The sequence below is a fragment of the Hyla sarda genome, chromosome 1, assembly GCF_029499605.1.
Source record: "Hyla sarda isolate aHylSar1 chromosome 1, aHylSar1.hap1, whole genome shotgun sequence".
NCBI classification, from domain to species: Eukaryota; Metazoa; Chordata; class Amphibia; order Anura; family Hylidae; genus Hyla; species Hyla sarda.
In genome coordinates this window covers 227,668,588-227,690,336 of record NC_079189.1, presented here as the reverse complement: position 1 = coordinate 227,690,336, position 21,749 = coordinate 227,668,588, and positions in this window count along the sequence as shown.

Below are 21,749 nucleotides of genomic sequence, written 5' to 3'. Positions count from 1 at the left end.
TTAAGAGAACCCATACAGTTCAATGTTTTCAACAGCTTTATTGAGAATTTATGGATTATTACATGCCTGATTAAATGTGTTTCCTGGGTAAAATGGAATGTGTATCACACAAAACCCAATAAAAAAAAAAAGTATTGAAGAACAAAATTAGCAATTACTTATCAAACCTTAAAATGAGTCTTCAAATAACTAATACATTATGAATAGAATCTTTTTAACATAATTTTACCTGGATATAAAGCTAACAAATATAAATTTATTTTTAATTAAAAATACTTGAAAGGTTTCTTGAGTTTTTTTATTCATTGTGCAATGGTAATCTTGGCAGTATATCCTGTCAATAAAAAATAACATACAAAATAATTAATATTCACCTAAGCAAATTGACACTGGAGTTGTACAGTTGTAAATAACAGATGAACGCTGAGGACATACAGTGGGGCACTTCAGGAATAAGCAATGGTCCAACAAAACCATGTTACATTTATAGGATAGACAGAAAAACATTATACATATTACGTGATAGCAGCAAAATTTTATTTGACACTGAGGAAATTCAGCAACTAAAAGAAAGTATACTATACTCTGAGTCTCAGTGGATGTATAAGGCCCCTACTATTTGTGAAAGGCGCAATGGCTTTTTACTCCCTTATGATATAAGTAGATTTCTCTACTAAGGCCCTATTTATACCAAGTTTTAATGTTTACGTTGGGCTTTACATTGGCTGCACATCAGAAACCTGCCAAAATGGGGTGCAAGAAAATAGCCCTAAGTGTCCATTGACTTGAATGACTGAACATAGTCTAGCTGTGACTATGTTTGATCCATTTCCCAAACGCATTCTGATTCTGTCCAGGAGACCACATCCGAGTCCCACACAGATTAACCCCTTAACGACACAGTACGTAAATGTACGTCCTGCTGCGGTGGTACTTAACGAACAAGGACGTACATTTACATCCTATACATTACCGCAAGCATTGGAGTGAAGCTCGGGTCATGCGCAGCAGGTCCCGGCTGCTGATAGCAGCGAGTGCCTCGCTGGTAATGGCCGACATCCGCAATCACGCGGATGTTCGCTATTAACCCCTTCTGATGCCGTGGTCAATACAGATCACGGCATCTGCAGCATTGCGGTCACTAAAATGGATGATCGGAAGAGATCCGATCATCCAGAATGGCAGACGGAGGTCCTCTTACCTGCCTCCGCTGCCTTCCACGGGTCTTCTGCTCTGGTCTGAGATCGAGCAGACTAGAGCAGGAGATGACTGATAACACTGATCAGTGCTATGCCCTATACATAGCACTTAACAGTATTAGAAATCAAATGATTGCTATAAATTGTCCCCTATGGGGACTATTAAAGTGTAAAATTAAAAGTAAAAAAAGTTTTTAAAAAAGTAAAAAAAAAAATAGAAAATCCCCTCCCCCAATAAAAATGTAAATTGTCCCATTTTCCCCATTTCACTCCCAAAAAGTGTAAAAAAAAAATGTAATAAACAAATTTGGTATCGCCTCGTGCGTGAATGTCGGTTTTTAAGTGAAACAGTAATAGAAAAGTATGTAATCATCGGTATCATTTTAATCATATTGACCCAAACAATAAAGAACACATCATTTTTATCGTAAATTGTATGGCGTGAAAACGAAACCTTCCAAAATTTGCAAAATTGCGGTTTTCTTTTTAATTTCTCCACACAAAGAGTATGTTTTTGGTTGCACCATACATTTTATGGTAAAGTGAGTGATGGCATTACAACGGACAACTGGTTGCGCAAAAAACAAGCCTTCAAACTAGTCTGTGGATGAAAATATAAGAGTTATGATTTTTTGAAGGTATATGGAGGCAGACTTCAGACAGAGGTGCCGGCTTTCAATGGCGCAGGTCACAGAAGAAGCATGGATAGGTAAAAGGAAGGGTAGTTTATTCTCCCAGAATGCAACGTGTTTCACTGCAACAGCAGCTTCATCAGGCCTGATGAAGCTGCTGTTGCAGTGAAACGCGTTGCATGCTGGGAGAATAAACTACCCTTGCTTTTACCTATTCATGCTTCTTCTGTGACCTGCGCCATTGAAAGCCGACACCTCTGTCTGAAGTCTGCCTCCATATACCTCCTGCTCAGCCGGCATGTTGTGTATGTGGGTACACAACACTTCCAGGTGAGCCTCCTCTTTCAGCGCATAAATTGCCTGACAAGTTACTCTTTTAATGCACCATGGAGCGCTTTGTTTTTTGTCGTTTTTAATGATTTTTTGAAGGCGAGGAGGAAAAAACGAGAACGTAAAAATAAAATTGTCTGAGTGCAGAAGTGGCAGAAAATAATACAGATCTGACCATGAGTTATTTTTACCTCAAGGTTTCGTAAAAGGGTCATATTCCTAAAACGCTTCAACCACAACATGTTGACTGCTTGATCTAATCATGTACCTGTGTATCCTGCATCTGGTTTTACGTCTGCAATAAACATGGAGTTGTACTGAGTGCCGACATTTCCACTTCCTTTTTCATATTTTCAGCTTATAGTCATTTAAAAAGCATGAATCCTGTATAAGAATCTAAAATAAAATGCATATGGAAGTATTAGTGCATTGCTTTCACAGTATGCCAATATTTATAAATACCCTTAGGCTGAGCTCACACAGTGTAAAATCAAAGCCGAACAATGGCAGTAAAATAGATATAAAAAGCATTTGTATCTAATAATGTGTTTCTGTAAAGTTTATGGATAAGTGGCTGTCAGAGCACACATTGGGCCTATTTTACTAAGGCTTCTCCGAGTAGATTTTGTAGAGTTTTTGTGTAGTATGTTTTGTGTGTCAGAATTGACAACAAAAAAATCCCCCTAAAAACATACTAACTCTCAACTTCACTCAGAAAACCAGAAAAAAGGGGTGTGCCCACTGGGAAAAAGGAAGTGTGCTTCTGAAAAATAGGTGTGTCCCTGCCATTTATAAATAAAAATAATTTAATAATGTTCCAACATAACGTGATGGATTTGAGTGCTGGAAAACTTGACAGCTGAGGGCACTAGTAAAAAAAAATAATTACTACCATATTTTATATCAATGTGTGCACTGACAACAGCTATCCCATAGACTTACACATTAAATTAGACAAAACATACTGCCCCTTTTTCATACCTATTTTAAAATGTTTTGGTTTTGATTTGACATCGTGTGAACGTAGCCTTAATGAATTTCACCTATTATTAAATGGAGAAAGTATTTAAAGTGTTAACATAGTTTTCAACATAATATGTTGGAAAATAAATACATTTTGAAACAGTCTCTCTCAGTTCATGAAGAATAAATCCCAAATGTTACATCTGTAATTTCATACTCTGTAACATTTACTCACATGAGTTCCCCTTGAACTGGTAAGAGGTGTCAGAGCCTAGAAATGTGAAGATTTTTTCATCCTACAAAACACAGATCCCCCCTCCAGTCATGTCCATAATTTTCCTGTGCTCCCTTTAGCCTTATTCTCTCCCAGTGATATGCCCCCCTGTCACTCATCAGTGATCCCCCAACATCGAATCTGTGACATGCTGCTCTTTTTTCTTGGTGCATTTCTTTTACTACCATTAAGTCAATAGTAAGTAACACCTAAGTACTGTTCAACTGCTCAACTCCCATCCTGTAAGTTGTGTGTTCCTGTCTTTTCCTCCTGTGTGTCATCCCAATGAGCTTTACAGTCTCTGCTCACTCTGGGGCCCACAATTCCTACAATATATTTGGGATGCTCAGCTTGAATAAAGAGGCTGCATCAAGTCAGGCACCCCTGTACCAATGGCATGTGGATGTATTTAGCCCCAAATCTTTCCTTTTTAAAAGGAGTCTACCACTCCTTTTGAAGGCTGCTGGGACCCTTTGGATAGGGAAAAATATGTCTAGGGGCAGATTCCCCCTTTAACCACTTCCCTCTCCTCCTGTAGGCATGTTTAAACTAGAAACTGAAACCTAGCCTGTGGCAGACCATATTAGTAAAATGTACGTGTTAGGTACAGAGACCTTTATAAGTCTTTCGGTTGACATTGTTAACCATTAGCACACTATGATTGCATCACAGGGGGTGATGATCGAGACTCTAACAGATCACTTCCTACATGCTGTGATAGCTATTGATCGCAGCATTTAGAGAGTTAAATTGTCAGCATCACTCTGAAGTCCAGGCATGTGTCAGCTGTAAGATGCAGCCAATAAAAACCATCCATAGGTGTATCAGTGGTCATTGAAAGTAGGATAATAAAGGTAGTTGTTGTTTTCACAAATCATGCCCTCGATTCAGCAATAGCAGTGGTCGAAATTGAGTATTGTCGCAGCCGTAGCTGTAGCAGCGGCCATAAAAATTGCAGCACCATAACAAGTGCCGCAGCAGAGTCCCGAAAAATTAGGCATGTACACCTGGCTGGAAAATGTGGTATTGTCGCAGCCGCTGCTGCAGCAGCGGCCAGAAAAATTTCTGTTTGTTTCGCCAGGCAGAAAGTGCCCTAAAACATTGCTGCTTGAACCCTAGTTGGTGGCAGATAAGTCACACAAGCCATCCGGCATTCAGAGTTCAAATACAGCAGCGTGTGGACCATTTTTAGCCCAAGGCAGCTCATCTGATCAGGCCTTGTTCAGTCAAATGTATCGACCAGTGTCAGTCCCTTCGGGATCCATCCCTCATTCATCTTAAGAAAGGTGAGGTAATCCAGACTTTTTTGACCAAAGCGACTCCTCTTCTCAGTGACAATACCTCTTGCTGCACTGAAGGTCCTTTCTGACAGGACACTTGAAGCGGGACAGGCCAGAAGTTCAAGCGCAAATTGTGATAGCTCAGACCACAGGTCAAGCCGGCACAACCAGTAGTCAAGGGGTTCATCGCTCCTCAGGGTGTCGATATCTGCAGTTAAGGCCAGGTAGTCTGCTACATGTCGTTCAAGTCGTTCTCTGATGGTGGACCCCGAAGGGCTGTGGCGATGCGTAGGACTTAAAAAGCTCTGCATGTCCTCTATCAACAGCATGTCTGTACAGCATCCTGTCCTTGCCGGCGTGTTCGTGGGAGGAGGAGGAGGATTACTTTCACCTCTTCCCCTGTTAGATCCCTGTTGTGCTGTGACATGACCCTTATACGCTGTGTACAGCATACTTCTTAATTTATTTTGGACCTGCTGAATCCTTTCCGCCTTGCTGTAATGCGGTAACATGTCAGGCACTTTATGTTTATACCGGGGGTCTAGTAGCGTGAACACCCAGTACAGGTCGTTCTCCTTCATCCTTTTTATAAGAGGGTCCCTCAACAGGCACGACAGCATGAAAGACCCCATTTGCACAAGGACGGATGCCGAGCTACTCATGTCCCGTTCCTCGTCCTCAGTGATGTCAGGGAAGGTATAATCTTCTTCCCCCGCCACATACAACACCACGGGAACCAGATAGGTGACAAGGAGCACCCTGGGATGCCTGCTGTGGTTGGTCTTCCTCCTCCTCTTCAAAGCCACATTCCTCCTCTGACTCCTCTTCCTCACAATCCTCTTCCAGCGTTGCCGCAGGTCCAGCAAGCGATGCTGATAAGGCTGTTTCTGGTGGTGATGGTGTCCACAACTCTTCCTCTTCACGCTCATCTACTGCCTGATCCAGCACTCTTCTCAGGGCATGCTCCAGGAAGAAAACAAACGGTATAATGTCGCTTATGGTGCCTTCGGTGCGACTGACCAGGTTTGTCACCTCCTCAAAAGGACGCATGAGCCTACAGGCATTGTGCATGAGCCTCCAGTAACGGCCATAAAAATTGCAGCACCATAACAAGTGCAGCAGCAGAGGCCAGAAAAATTAGGCATGTACACATGGATGAAAAATTGGGTATTGTCGCAGCCGCAGCTGTAGCAGCAGCCAGAAAACATGCAGCAGCAGAGGCCATAAAAATTAGGCATGAACCTGGATGAAAAATTGGGTGCTGTAGCAGCGGCCATAAAAATTGCAGTACCATAACAAGTGCCGCAGCAGAGTCCCGAAAAATTAGGCATGTAATTGCCCCCAACTGTGATGTGAACTGACAGTGACGACTGGTTTTATTTAACAGCCAAAAAAAGTTTTTAATTTTTTTTATTTGCACAACTATCACACCTAATGTGATTTTCACTAGGGTGACACAATTTGCCCTGCAGGCAAAAAAAAATGGCAACTGGGACGTGAACTGACAGTGACGACTGATTTTATTTAACAGCCAAAAAATGTATTTTTTTTATTTGCACAACTGCCACACCTAATGTGATTTGTACTAGTGTGACAATGAGCAAAAAAGCTTGCCAGCGGAGTTCCCCTTTTAAGCAGTGGTCCCCAACCAGGGTGCCTCCAGCTGTTGCAAAACACACGGACTGATATATTTCAGCCCTTTGAATACTGTAGTAGTTAGTTGCTTTAAAGAAAAAAAGCTTGCCAGTGGAGTTCCCCTTTTATGCAGTGGTCCCCAACCAGGGTGTCTCCAGCTGTTGCAAGACACACGGACTGATATATTTCAACCCTTTGAATACTGTAGTACTTAGTTGCTTGAAGGAACTTACGTTTGATTCTGGAGTACCCCTTTTAACCAGCGGTTCCCTCCCAACCAGGACTGATATCTTTCAGCCCTAAAAAGGGCTTTTTTGGGTGCTGTCCTTAACCTCTTAAGGACGCAGGGCGTATGGATACGCCCTGCATCCCGAGTCCTTAAGGACGCAGGGCGTATCCATACGCCCGTGGGAATTCCGGCCCCCACCGCTAGCCGGTTGGGGACCGGAGCCGGATGCCTGCTGAAATTGTTCAGCAGGCATCCTGGCATATCGCCCAGGGGGGTCATTATGCCCCCCCATGTCGGCGATCGCCGCAGATCGCTGGACAATTCAGTCCAGCGATCTGCGGCGATTCCGGGTCAATCGGGTCTCCAGTGACCCGATGACCCGGAATTACTGGCTGTTCGGGGCCGTCTCTGACGGCCCCGAACAGCCAGAGCCTGCAGGGGTGAGGTGGCACTGATGCCACCTCACGATCGCCCTGATTCGTCGGCCGGATTAACGGCCGACCAATCAGGGCGCCTGCTGCGGGCGTCACTCCCGCACCCGCTCCGCCCCTCTTCCGGAGGACGTGAGCGGGTGCGGGAAGATGACCCCGGGTGCTGGGGACCCCGATCCCCGGCGTCCATGTTGGGATCGGGGCCCCAGGAGCGACGGCGGCGGCGAGGGACAGTCCAGCGATGAAGCAACAGCAGGAGGTGAGTGACAGCCTCCTGCTGTTGCTTAGCAACAGCTCCCAGCATGCAAAAAGGGCATGCTGGGAGCTGTAGTTATGCAACAGCAGGAGGCAGACCACCACAACTCCCAGCATTCCCTTATGGGCATGCTGGGACTTATGGTTTTGCAACAGCTGGAGGCACATTATTTCTATGGAAAAGTGTACCTTCAACTGTTGTATAACTACAACTCCCAGCTTGCACAAACAGCTAAAGTGCATGCTGGGAGTTGTAGTGGTGCATCTGCTGGTTGCATAACTACAACTCCCAGCATGCCCGTTTGCTGTCGGTGACTGCTGAGAGTTGTAGTTTTGCAACAGCTGAAGGCACACTGGTTGTGAAACTTAGAGTTTTTTTTTTTTACCTAACTCAGTGTTTCACGACCGGTGTGCCTCCAGCAGTTGCAAACTACCAGCAGTCACCTTACACCATGCACCGTACATGCTGGGAGTTGTAGTTTTGCAACAGCTGGAGGCACACTGGTTTTGAAACACTGAGTAAGGTCACAAACTCCGTGATACATAACCAGTGTGCCTACAGCTGTTGCAAAACTAAAACTCTCAGCATGTACAGTCTGTCAGCGCATGCTGGGAGTTTTAGTTTTGCAACAGCTGGAGGTCCCCCCCAATGTGAATGTACAGGGTACACTCACATGGGCGGAGGATTACAGTAAGTATCGGGCTGCAAGTTTGAGCTGCAGCAAATTTTCTGCAACAGCTCAAACTGCCAGCGAGAAATTACTGTGAACCCCCCGCCTATGCGACTGTATCCTAAAAACACTACACTACACTAACACAAAAAATAAAATAAAAAGTAAAAAACACTACATATACACATACCCCTATACAACCCCCCTCCCCTCCCCAATAAAAATGAAAAACATCTGGTACGCCATGGTTTCCAAAACGGAGCCTCCAGCTGTTGCAAAAACAACAACTCCCAGTATTGTCGGACAGCCGTTGACTGTCCAGGCATGCTGGGAGTTTTGCAACAGCTGGAGGCCCCCTGTTTGGGAATCACTGGCGTAGAATACCCCTATGTCCACCCCTATGCAATCCCTAATTTAGGCCTCAAATGCGCATGGCGCTCTCACTTTGGAGCCCTGTCGTATTTCAAGGCAACAGTTAAGGGTCACATATGGGGTATCGCCGTACTCGGGAGAAATTGGGCTTCAAATTTTGGGGGGTATTTTCTGCTTTTACCCTTTTTAAAAATGTAAAGTTTTTTGGAAAAGAAGCATTTTAGGTAAAATTATTTTTATTTTTTTTACATATGCAATAGTCGTGAAACGCCTGTGGGGTATTAAGGTTCACTTAACCCCTTGTTACGTTCCCTGAGGGGTCTAGTTTCCAAAATGGTATGCCATGTGGGTATTTTTTGCGGTCCTGGCACCATAGGGGCTTCCTAAATGTGGCATGCCCCCAGAGCAAAATTTGCTTTCAAAAAGCCAAATGTGACTCCTTCTCTTCTGAGACCTGTAGTGCGCCAGCAGAGCACTTTTCACCCCCATATGGGGTGTTTTCTGAATCGGGAGAAATTGGGCTTCAAATTTTGGGGGGTATTTTCTGCTTTAACCCTTTGTATAAATGTAAATTTTTTGGGAAACCAAGCATTTTAGGTACATTTTTTTATTTTTTTTTACATATGCAAAAGTCGTGAAACACCTGTAGGGTATTAAGGTTCACTTTACCCCTTGTTACGTTCCCCGAGGGGTCTAGTTTCCAAAATGGTATGCCATGTGTTTATATTTTGCTGTCCTGGCACCATAGGGGCTTCCTAAATGCGGCATGCCCCCAGAGCAAAATTTCCTTCAAAAAAGCCAAATGTGACTCTTTCTCTTCTGAGACCTGTAGTGCGCCAGCAGAGCACTTTTCACCCCCATATGGGGTGTTTTCTGAATCGGGAGAAATTGGGCTTCAAATTTTGGGGTGTATTTTCTGCTATTACCCTTTTTAAAAATGTAAAACTTTAGGGAAACCAAGCATTTTAGGTAAAAAAATTTTTTTTTTTTTTTACATATGCAAAAGTCGTGAATCACCTGTGGGGTATTAAGGTTCACATTACCCCTTGTTACGTTCCCTGAGGGGTCTAGTTTCCAAAATGGTATTCCATGTGGGGTTTTTTGCAGTTCTGGCACCATAGGGGCTTCCTAAAGGTGACATGCCCCCCAAAAACCATTTGACGCTCCTTCCCTTCTGAGCCCTCTACTGCGCCCGCCGAACAATTAACATAGAAATATGAAGTATGTCCTTACTCGAGAGAAATTGGGTTTCAAATACAAGTAAAAATTTTCTCCTTTTTACCCCTTGCAAAAATGCAAAAAATGGGTCTACAAGAACAAGCGAGTGTAAAAAATGAAGATTGTGTATTTTCTCCTTCACTTTGCTGCTATTCCTGTGAAACACCTAAAGGGTTAAAACGCTTACTGAATGTCATTTTGAATACTTTCGGGGGTGCAGTTTTTATAATGGGGTCATTTATGGGGTATTTCTAATATGAAGACCCTTCAAATCCACTTCAAACCTGAACTGGTCCCTGAAAAAAAGCGAGTTTCAAAATTTTGTGAAAAATTGGAAAATTGCTGCGGAACTTTGAAGCCCTCTGGTGTCTTCCAAAAGTAAAAACTCATCAATTTTATGATGCAAATATAAAGTAGACATATTGTATATGTGAATAAAAAAAAAAATTATTTTGAATATCCATTTTCCTTACAAGCAGAGAGCTTCAAAGTTAGAAAAATGCAAAATTTTCAAATTTTTCATCAAATTTTGGGATTTTTCACCAAGAAAGGATGCAAGTTACCACAAAATTTTACCACTAAGTTAAAGTAGAATATGTCACGAAAAAACAATCTCGGAATCAGAATGATAACTAAAAGCATTCCAGAGTTATTAATGTTTAAAGTGACAGTGGTCAGAATTGCAAAAAATGGCCGAGTCCTTAAGGTGAAAAAGGGCTCAGTCCTTAAGGGGTTAAAGCAGATGTTACACTAGTGCTTTAGGAGTAAACTGGACACTGAATACACCACCTAGCAGCAACCTAGCTATCGCTTTCCCTATACAGCAGGAGCAGCTTCTCTGACCCTCCACTTCCTAAGCCTGCAGCATGCTGAATGAGGGTAAAATGGCGTCCGTGCAAGAGGTAGGAGGGTCTGGAAGGGAGGGACTGCTGCTGATTGGATGTAATGTGTCTGCTGACTCTGACTCACAGGGTCAAAGTTTACTGCAATGTTAAAGTATAGGGGGCGGATCGAACTTCACATATGTTCAACCGGCGATGCGAACGCGAACATGCTAAATTCGCCGGGAACTGTTCGCCGGCGAACAATTCGCGAGATCTCTACTCACGAGCTAAGCTAGTTAAAGTGCACGGATGATGGCGTACACGTAAAAAAAACACCAAAGTCCAACATCAAAGGTCACTTCTTATGCCATAGAAAAAATGAGCAAAAAGTCCAATCAAAACAAAATGGTACCGATAAAAACTAAAGATCAGGGCACAAAAAATGAGCCCTTACATAGCCCCACATGTGGAAAAAGAAAAAAAGTTATAGGGGTCAGAAGATACAAGACAATTTTAAGCATAGTAATTTTGGTCAATGTAGTTATCATTTTTTTTTTAAGTAACAAAATAAAACCAACATAAATTGGATATTCATGTAACCATATGGACCTACAGAATAAAGATAACGTGTCATTTTTATTGAAAAGTGCACTGCGTGGAAGAAACTAAAGCCCAAAAGATGTACAAAATTGCATTTTCTTTAGTTTTTTCAATTTCTACCTACAAATATATATTTGCACTAAAGTCCTTAAGGGTTTAGTGCAGTAAAAGTGGTGGTAGGCTCCCTTTAAAGGGCAACTATATTTTGAACATGTGCACATTTTACTTCCACTCCACTGTCCTAAAGCCAGCAGTATACAGAATTGACAGAGTCAAAAGGACTTGCAATGCAAATATATTTAGCCGAGCAGAGTGGAAGTAAAATAACATTATTTGATCTTCATAAAAAACTGTGTCTGCCACACAAACACATCAATACAAGTAGACTTGATATGGTAATTTGTATATTCAGGGTTAAAACCCATTATTTCACTCACTATATGTTATAAATACACCATGCTGATACATCGTCTCTCCAAGAATAGTCTTCTGAGTGAGATTTGTCTATTGCAGAGCTGTTGTATTGAGACATTACCCTATAAGCTGTTTGTCTCCCCTCCCATAAGAGAAGATAATATACATATATTGTCTGTCCTTAGGTGGTTTTGTCTAAACTGCCTACTCTGCTGTATTGTAAATGGAAACATATCATGTCATTTTCCTATTCAGGGACGTGCACACATAGGAGTGAAAGGGGGCTGGAGCCCCTGCCTTTTTCCTCACCTGCCCCTCTAGTGCCCTCACAAAATGAGGAGCAGACTCAGGGGGACAGGTGAAGTAAAAAGGATCCGTTGCTGGGGAGTTGTATGTGGTTTAATGGAGGGTGCTGTGCCCTCCCTGCAGCAAGGGGGTGCCACTCACCCTGTCATTATCTGCCATTTCTTTGCTTCTCTCCACACGGAGGAGACAGGAGCAGCAGAGGCAGAGAGAAGCCCCGCCCACAGCATGTCCGGACACAAACTCCAGCCTGTGCAGCCCTTACTGTAAGTAACTCTAAATATATGTGAGTGATTGTGTGTGTGTATATGTATATATGTGTGTGTGTCTATCTCTATGTATGTGCAGAGAGGGATGGCTGGGGCCTTACTGTAAGTAACTGTAAATATATGTGAGTGATTGTATGTCAGTGTGTGTGTATGTATATATATGTGTGTGTATATGTATATATATATATGTGTGTGTGTCTCTATCTCTATGTATATGCCTATATATGTGAGCAAGTGAATCTATGTATGTGTGTGTGTGTATGTATGTATGTGTGTGTATGTATGTGTGTGTGTGTGTGTGTATGTATATGTGTGTGTATGTATGTGTGTGTGTGTGTATATATATATATATATATATATATATATGTGAGCAAGTGAATGTATGTGTGTGTATGTATGTGTGTATGTATGTGTATATATATATATATATATATATATATATATATATATATATATATGAGCAAGTGTATGTATGTGTGTGTGTGTATATATATATATATATATATATATATACATAAATATATATATATATATATATATATATATATATATATATATATATGAGCAAGTGAATCTATGTATGTGTGTATATATCTGTGAGTGATTGTATGTGTGTACCTGTATGTCTGATGTGCTTATTGGCTATATCTTTTAGTATATATTCCATGTTATATGTGTGTCTGTGTATTTATGTTTCTTAATGTATATTTGTACCTGTATGTATGTGTCAGTGTCTCTATGTATGTATGTATATTACCTATGTACTGTATGTGCTTTTATGTTATGTGCTTGTATGTATAGTTTGAAGCACATTATTAGGGAATTATTGGAGGAATGTAAGCACAGTATGTATTTCATTATATTGGAACATTATATTTTTATGTATGCTGGCACTGTGTATAGATCCTTAGGGTGCGTTCACACGTGCCTATTTTTGCTGCAGATTTTGCTTCCCATTGACAATGGGAAGAGAAATATGCTAAAGCAAATCTGCAGCAGATCTGCAGCAGAAAATACGCATGTGTGAATGCACCCTTAGTGGCGGCACAGTATAGTTAAATAATAGTGGCACAGTATATAGTTCATTAATGGTGGCACAGTATATAGGGAATTTATAGATGAATTGTGGCACAGTATATAGTTCATTAATGGTGGCACAGTATATAGGGAAGTAATAGATGAATGGTGGCACAGTATATAGGGAATTAATAGATGAATGGTGGCACAGTATATAGATAATTAATAGATGAATGGTGGCACAGTATATAGGGAATTAATAGATGAATGGTGGCACAGTATATAGGGAATTAATAGATGAATGGTGGCACAGTATATAGGGAATTAATAGATGAATGGTGGCACAGTATATAGGGAATTAATAGATGAATGGTGGCACAGTATATAGGGAATTAATAGATGAATGGTGGCACAGTATAAAGGGAATTAATAGATGAATGGTGGCACAGTATATAGTTCATTAATGGTGACACAGTATATAGTTAATTAATAGTGGCACAGTATATAGGGAATTAATAGATGAATGGTGGCACAGTATATAGTTCATTAATGGTGGCACAGTATATAGGGAATTAATAGATGAATGGTGGCACAGTATAAAGGGAATTAATAGATGAATGGTGGCACAGTATATAGTTCATTAATGGTGGCACAGTATATAGTTAATTAATATCCAACATGGCGGCGGCCCGATGAAACTCGTGGACCGCACCTGCAGGTACTAAACCATTTGATTGTTTAATGTCTATGGTCCATGGAGCATATGAATATAATGTTTGTCTGCTATACCATACATTCCCTGAGGAAGCGTAAAGCGAAACGAAGTTGGGGTGGCGGTTTCTCTCGGTAAGGGTTCTCCCAGTTCACACTGACACTGTGCTGCATTTTACCCACCAGTGCTTTGGGATTTCAGCATATGGGTGTTCTGCTTTGGCTGACAGTTAGCCTGATGCACTTTGTCCCTGGCTTGCTCTCCACTGATATTGGCTTGGTGATGCAGCACCGTGTCTAGTATGTGAGTACATATCTTTCTTGTCTGTGCGTGACCCTAGAATAGTGTTGTAGTGGTACCCTCTATTGTTCTGTCCATATCCAGGTGTGTTAGTGCTATTTACCTTTCAGCTAGTATATTTATACAGCATTTTGGCCTACTATTCATACCTGCCAGGACAGGTTTACTGTGGTTGTCCCTCACTGTTTTCTTGTCCTATATGCCGAGTTGAGATGCCTGTTTGTCCACCTGTACCTGTTCCTATTTTAAAAGGTTTTAAGATTTTTTGTGTCTTTTTGTAACACTTTAATAAAGTTTGTACACTTTTGCATTTATATTATTGTCTTAGTGCTTCTTGATAGGTTATCTAGTATTTTGGTATTCGCACCTAGACATTTGTATATGATCATACAATACAGTGCCCCTGTATTTTTGGTTAATTAATAGTGGCCCAGTATATAGGGAATTAATAGATGAATGGTGGCACAGTATATAGGGAATTAATAGATGAATGGTGGCACTGTATATAGTTCATTAATGGTGACACAGTATATAGTTAATTAATAGTGGCACAGTATATAGGGAAGTAATAGATGAATGGTGGCACAGTATATAGTTCATTAATGGTGACACAGTATATAGTTAATTAATAGTGGCACAGTATATAGGGAATTAATAGATGAATGGTGGCACAGTATATAGTTCATTAATGGTGGCACAGTATATAGGGAATTAATAGATGAATGGTGGCACAGTATATAGTTCATTAATGGTGACACAGTATATAGTTAATTAATAGTGGCACAGTATATAGGGAATTAATAGATGAATGGTGGCACAGTATATAGTTCATTAATGGTAGCACAGTATATAGGGAATTAATAGATGAATGGTGGCACAGTATATTGTTAATTAATGGTGGCACAATATATAGGGAATTAATAGATGAATGGTGGTACAGTATATAGGGAATTAATAGATGAATGGTGGCACAGTATATAGTTCATTAATGGTGGCACAGTATATAGTTCATTAATGGTGGCACAGTATATAGGGAATTAATAGATGAATGGTGGCACAGTATATAGGGAATTAAGGGGGGTACGGTATATAATTAAAGGGAAACTGACAGGCTGTTTACTCGCACTAAACCCAATACACTAGGTTACGGTGCATGTATAAAAAAATTGGTCTTTCCATTTTCTAGGTATTGCCCCACATTGCCAGTATGTGAAGTCAGTCTTGTGCGCAATGGAGGCGGAGCTTCTCTGCCTCCATTCTGTATGCTGTGCTATGCCTGGCCGTCTTTGTATATTTATAATTCTTTTTTTGCCAACTCTTGTATATTGTAGCATGTAAGCATATATTAGTGTGGTGTCATCTCTTCAGTGTAAGAACCAGAGCTGTGTGGAGATTCCTGCATAAGGTGGGTGCTGGGTTATTGGGGATGGGTGCTGGGTGCTGGGTGATTGGTGCTGGGTGATTGGTGATGGGTGCTGGGTGATTGGTGCTGGGTGATTGGTGCTGGGTGATTGGTGCTGGGTGCTGGGTGATGGGTGATTGGTGATGGGTGCTGGGTGATGGGTGATGGGTGATTGGGGATGGGTGATGGGTGATTGGGGATGGGTGATTGGGGATGGGTGATTGGGGATGGATGATTGGGGATGGGTGCTGGGTGATTGGGGATGGGTTCTGTCATATAGAGCTCAGGGGCTGCATATAGGGGGAGATTTATTAAAAGCTTTGCAGAGGAAAATCCTGATTGGTTGCTATGGGCGACTGCACCGCTCTTTCTCTGCACAGGTTTTGATAAATCTCCTCTATAATACAGTATATTATAGGGCAGCTGTCACATGTTTTCTGAAAATAAGACTGACAGCACAGACAAAGTGTATATACACATGGCAGACCTTCATAGAATGGGCATAGGAATGTCGAGGAGGCCTGGCGGGAGTCCATTGTATCCCTGGGCCGCAGCACATCTGCCCATTAAGTCTGGCAGACGTTTTTTAAATTATGAAAAGTGCCCTCTTTTTTTACTTGAGCCCCTGCCCTTCAAAATGTCTGTGCACGTCCCTGGTCCCATTGGTTGATATTTTACTGCGGACATAAATAAAAAGGGCTGGTACAGTTCATGCTAATGAAGACCACAAGTAAGCGCTCTACTCTGTGCACTCACCTGCAGCCTTCATTCACATAGCAACGTTGCAAGGTAGCGAGTTTCATCTATAATAAGAGTGGTGAGGCCTTTTTTCTTCCACAGCTATGTTCTTTATAGTTAGAAATTATGCTATACTGTAAAGTAGTGGTCACCAACCTGTGGACCTCCAGATGTTGGAAAACTACAACTTCCAGCATGCCCAGACAGCCATGCTGGAAATGGTAGTTTGGGAACATTTGGAGATTCGCCATTTGGAGACTACTGCTTAGGGAAAAAGCATAGCGTACTTTTTATTGCTTGTATTCTGGTTTCTTATTGCTCTGTGTTGGTGACATTTATGAAGAATAGTTTTATAAGCCCACATTGCTACCTTTATCATTTTACGAACTGTGTTTTACATCACCATTTTCACATTACAGCGAATAGTCAACATGCCTAAAATGGTTTTCAAAGACTCTTGTCATTTTATTTTTATAATGCACAGTCTACTCAATAGACACATTTTCAACTAATTTTAACTACTGAAAACTACCATATTTCTAAGCCAGGGCTGTGTGCCGTTCTCTTAATTTCCCCTATTATGTGCTCTTTCCTAGATAAACATCGATGCTTTTTAGTTCTGAATACAGCAATTTAATTACTGCCATTAAAAGATAAGCATATGTTTGAAAGTGTATTTCATGCCACGGCGTAATAACCTAGATTTCTGTTCACCTTCACTGGAAGACTTCAATGTTATTGGATTGAATGTCACTAGCCACTATAATCAGATGAACATCTGGAACCTAATAAATATTACATAATATAATATGCAATAGTTTAGGTGCTGCATGTAAAGGTCTTGAAACATTTGGCACTTCTGATATATCATACGTCTGACTCTTAGGGCAATGATAAGGTGTCCTAACATAGTTTATCATTTCTAAGTCCATGTACACCGCCTATAAAAACTATTATGCATGCCCTATACTGACAAACAGAAAAATTACAGTAGCACACTGCTAGCAATAAGATATACAGCAGCACTCTGCTAGCACTAAGATATATAGCAGCACTCTGCTAGCAATAAGATATACAGCAGCACTCTGCTAGCACTAAGATATACAGCAGCAATCAGATATACAGCAGCACTCTGCTAGCACTAAGATATACAGCAGCACTCTGCTAGCACTAAGATATACAGCAGCACTCTGCTAGCACTAAGATATACAGCAGCACTCTGCTAGCACTCAGATATACAGCAGCACTCTGCTAGCACTAAGATATACAGCAGCACTCTGCTAGCACGAAGATATACCGAACACACTGCTAGCACTAAGATATACAGCAGCACTCTGCTAGCACTAAGATATACAGCAGCACACTTCTAGCACTAAGATATACAGCAACCCTCTGCTAGCACTAAGATATACAGAAGCACACTGCTAGCACTAAGATATACAGCAGCACACTGCTAGCACTAAGATATACAGCAGAAGAGGTACAGCAGCACACTGCTAGCCCTAAGATAACAAAGATATACAGCACCACAGTGCTAGCACTAAGATATACAGCAGCACACTGCTAGCACTAAGATATATGTTTAACATGAAACATTTTAAAATGGAATACTTCCATGGAGAAAATATATAGGTTCTAAGGTTCCCATTTGGGCAAATAGTGTGTACCATCCCACCATGATGAGGGGATCAACACGACATACTGGGATTAACACAACACTGAAGAGTATGCTTCTCTTGGGCTAGTACTGAGCCTAAAATTTCTGGACATGCAGGATCAAGCTACTCCTTGCTTTATCCTTTTATTACATCTATAATAGCGGTGTTGGATGTGCTGAACAATTTTAGTTTTTTCTATCCTTACAGGTGACAGACACCCTTGAAGTAGAGAAGAATCTACTGTCCACATTGATGATTACCCATGCAGAAAACTGTAGAACCTCTAACATCCTTCTATAACTTTTGCTCTAAAATGTATCACTGTAAATGCAGAAGAGTCTTCAGAAATAAGACTATAAATGCCTATAGGTCTGGAAGAAGAATTGCAGCTGTCTCAGCAAGCTCAATGAAAGTACAAACAGTAAAGCTAGAGCAAAACTTCAATGATTCTGACTTTGTTTCATCTGTCCTCATCTTATTCACAGTATTAGGGTTCATTCACATCACGTTTGTGCCTCGTACCATGGATATGTTGGCAAAATGTCAAAAAGGGATTCTAACAAATCCAGTTGTGTTCGGGAAATTTTCTGATGGTATACATGTTTTTTCGTCTCCAACTCAAAAGCGTTGTTTTTGTACTATTAGGACCAGGTCCAAAGATGTATATGCCCAAAAAATTACATGAATGTAGTAACTAGCCCGTTATGTTTTAACCATTGAAATCAATGGGGTTTGTGCCTATCTGTGCATATTTACGTTGATATCCTATTTTGACAGTCTGCCATCATATTTGTGCCATGGAGGCCAAAAACATGATGTTAAAGGGGTATTCCGGGCAAAAACATCTTATCCCCTATCGAAAGCATAGGGGATAAGATGCCTGCCACTGGGACCCCCTGCAATGTCCCTGCAGCAGCCCGCATTCTATGCGTAGCTGCGTCTGGAGTTTCAGAAACCTCCGGGCTTCCGAGACGGGGACGTGACGTCATGCCATGCCCCCTCCATTCATTTCTATGGGAGGGGACATAATGGCCGCAACGCCCCCTTCCATAGACATGAATGGAGGGGGCGTGGCATGACGTCATGCCCCCGTCTCGGAAGCCTGGAGGTTTCCGAAACTGCAGACGCAGCTATGCATAGAATGCAGGCTGCTGCAGGGACATTGCGGGGTGTCCCAGTGGCAGGCCCCCCGCGATCAGACATCTTATCCCCTATCTTTTCGATAGGGGATAAGATGTTTTTGCCCGGAATACCCCTTTAACTTATCCTTACAGTCATACTTTGCAAAAGCAAAAAGACAGCACTTTACCAGAACTATAGGCATCATTTGGGAATTGATATAGTTTGGGGCCACAAGGCTGACTCAGGGCCTGGCAGCCCACCAAGAAAAAAAAGGACATGAAGGGTTCTCGAATGGTCAAGTTAAAGTCTGAATCTAAATACCATCAAGCTGCTGAAAGGGAATTTTGAAAGGACAGTGCATATGAAACAAGAGATTCTTCAATCATCACACAGATGGAAAATAAAAAAGTAAAAAAATAAAAAAAAAGTAAAAATTTTATGTTTTTTTAGACAGTTTTAATAATGACCTGTTAGAAATAGTTTCTGTCAATGTAAAATATTAGAACCAGACATGAAATGGCAGATCTGTGAATGGTTTGTTGTATCAACTAATGCAAAGTCAATTTGTCATTGTTTGTTTAGTTAAAAAAAAATCATATTCAGTTGAATAAACATAAAATATTGTCAACAAATGTCTTATATTTTTCACAAGGCTGTAGTAGAATATTTACCTTACCTTGGTTTTAAATACCTCAGCAGAACAATCATGGGCTGTAATGAGTTCTTTCCCAGTCAGTGACTGTACTTGGCAAGAAAGGTATTCCACTATTTTAAGAAATTGAAGAAGTAAATTCGACCATAAGCAGTGTTTAAAAAAAAAAATCTATTCATCCAACCATGACCAACAGCCTCACCAAACTGCTGAAGCATTGAACAAGATCAATACTTGCACTTACTCTGTAATATGTTATTTTCTGTGTTGTGGATTTGTAATTCTAGGCTTTAGTTTGGTTAAACTTCCATCAAGTAGCTTTTTGTTGGGAGATGTTAAGGTATTTCTTAAGTCTAGGTATTATGTACAGCTGATATGAACAGTCCAGTACAATACAATCAAAAAGGCAGCTTCTGTAATATGAAAGAGACAATGTTTGCTGCCCTAAATAAAATATCACATACAATAATTGGCTGAAAATTGGTTAAAACAATAAACAAAACTTAGCTCTGTGTTTGTAACTCCTCATCTTCTAAGAGCTATTAGTCTTTTATTTTTACACACACAGGGCTTGCTGTTTGCGAGTCCAATTGCACTTTTCAAAGACATCCTTCATTTTATCATAGAATGTACAGCAAAACAAAAAATGCATTATTTGTGGCCTGAAATTGAACAAAAAAATGAAAAAAATCTTTTAATTCAGCCTTCTATTGAAATTTTTGGGGTTTTCTGTGCCAATTCCTTTGCAGTATAACTGATAAGTTATCTTTATTTTGAAGATCAGTATGATTACATTAATTTATATTATTTTTTGTTATGTTTTACTACTGTAAAAAAATTATAACTTAGGGGTAGTCTGGCAAAAAAGTCTTGATAAAATTTGGTTAGGGAGGGAATTAATAAAAAAAGAACTGGCTCTTACCTTCTTAGGTCCCACACTGCTGCTGCTATAAAAGAGCTCCAGTCATTGCTTTCCAACAATTCTGGGTTTAGGAACGAGATGTTCAAACAGTGTTTTTTTGATCGCTTATTATTATATTTTTTCTAGGATCTGATGTGACCAAAAGTCTGAATTTTTCTTAATTTGGTATTTTTTTCATTTACACTATTTACCATGCAGGATTTTTTTGCACATGGTGATACTAAATGCTTTTTTTTTTTTACACTTTAAGAAAAAAAAAATTGAAAAGGGGAGCACAATTGACATTTTTATTATTTTTAAATGCATTTTTTTATACTTTTGTGGAGAGCGTTGGGGGGTGTATAGTAGTGGGGATGTTGTTTCGGTATATGAGGGGTTAATATTAACCCGATAGTTCGTGACGCCAGGCTGGGGCTAATATGCTGAAGTGATTCTCCGGCCTATCGCCGCCCTTCCCAGTAACGATAGGTGCATGAAATGACTGAAGGTCCACAAGGAAGTTGAACTTGAATAACTTAAGTGCTGGCTGTAAATCCAATGCACAGTGACAGTCTTATATAAACAGTCTCTATATTGTTCAGTGACTGACAGTTGTTGCGGACCTTGAGTATTATTACAAGTCTCTGATTTTAGGATAATTATTGCAGATTTAGGGGATAGATAAGGTCCGGTGATCTTGCAGAGTGCTTGGGATTGATACACACACGATTCTGAATAGATTCAGCCATTACCGCAAGGCTCAGGCCTAATAATAATAATAGCTGCGCAGATCCTTCTCGTTTGCCAGCCCAGGAACAAGAGAGAGAACAATGGCCGCCGCTCCCTTATATGGGCAGGGGGCGGGTGAATCTGATTGGTCCGAATACCTGTCATTCACTGTTACACAGTATGATGGGATTGCATATGTCATAAGGACCTCCAAAGGTCCTAAAGCAGAAATACCATAGAGTTCACCTAGTCATGTTACCCGCAGGTTCTGGTACGCAACGCGCAGGTAATTAACCATTTATTTACATGTATATCACTATATTTACATAAACCTTGAGTAAACTACTGATTTACTATATGGAATAGAGGTGACAAGTGCAGACTATATAACGTGGACCCCTACATCCTAGGGACTCTGGCTATGGGGACCCACAGACACATAGGTACTGTATAAGATGCGGTACCAGGACACCACACTTTTCTTTCTGCTTTTTTTGTCATTAGATTACTTTTTCAGTTTACTACCTATATCTATAGCAGTGTACTGTCAAATCAGCGATCTTCTAGTACAGCCTGCCTAAGGCATACTGTACAAGAAGTTCTCCTTCAAAAGGTCTGC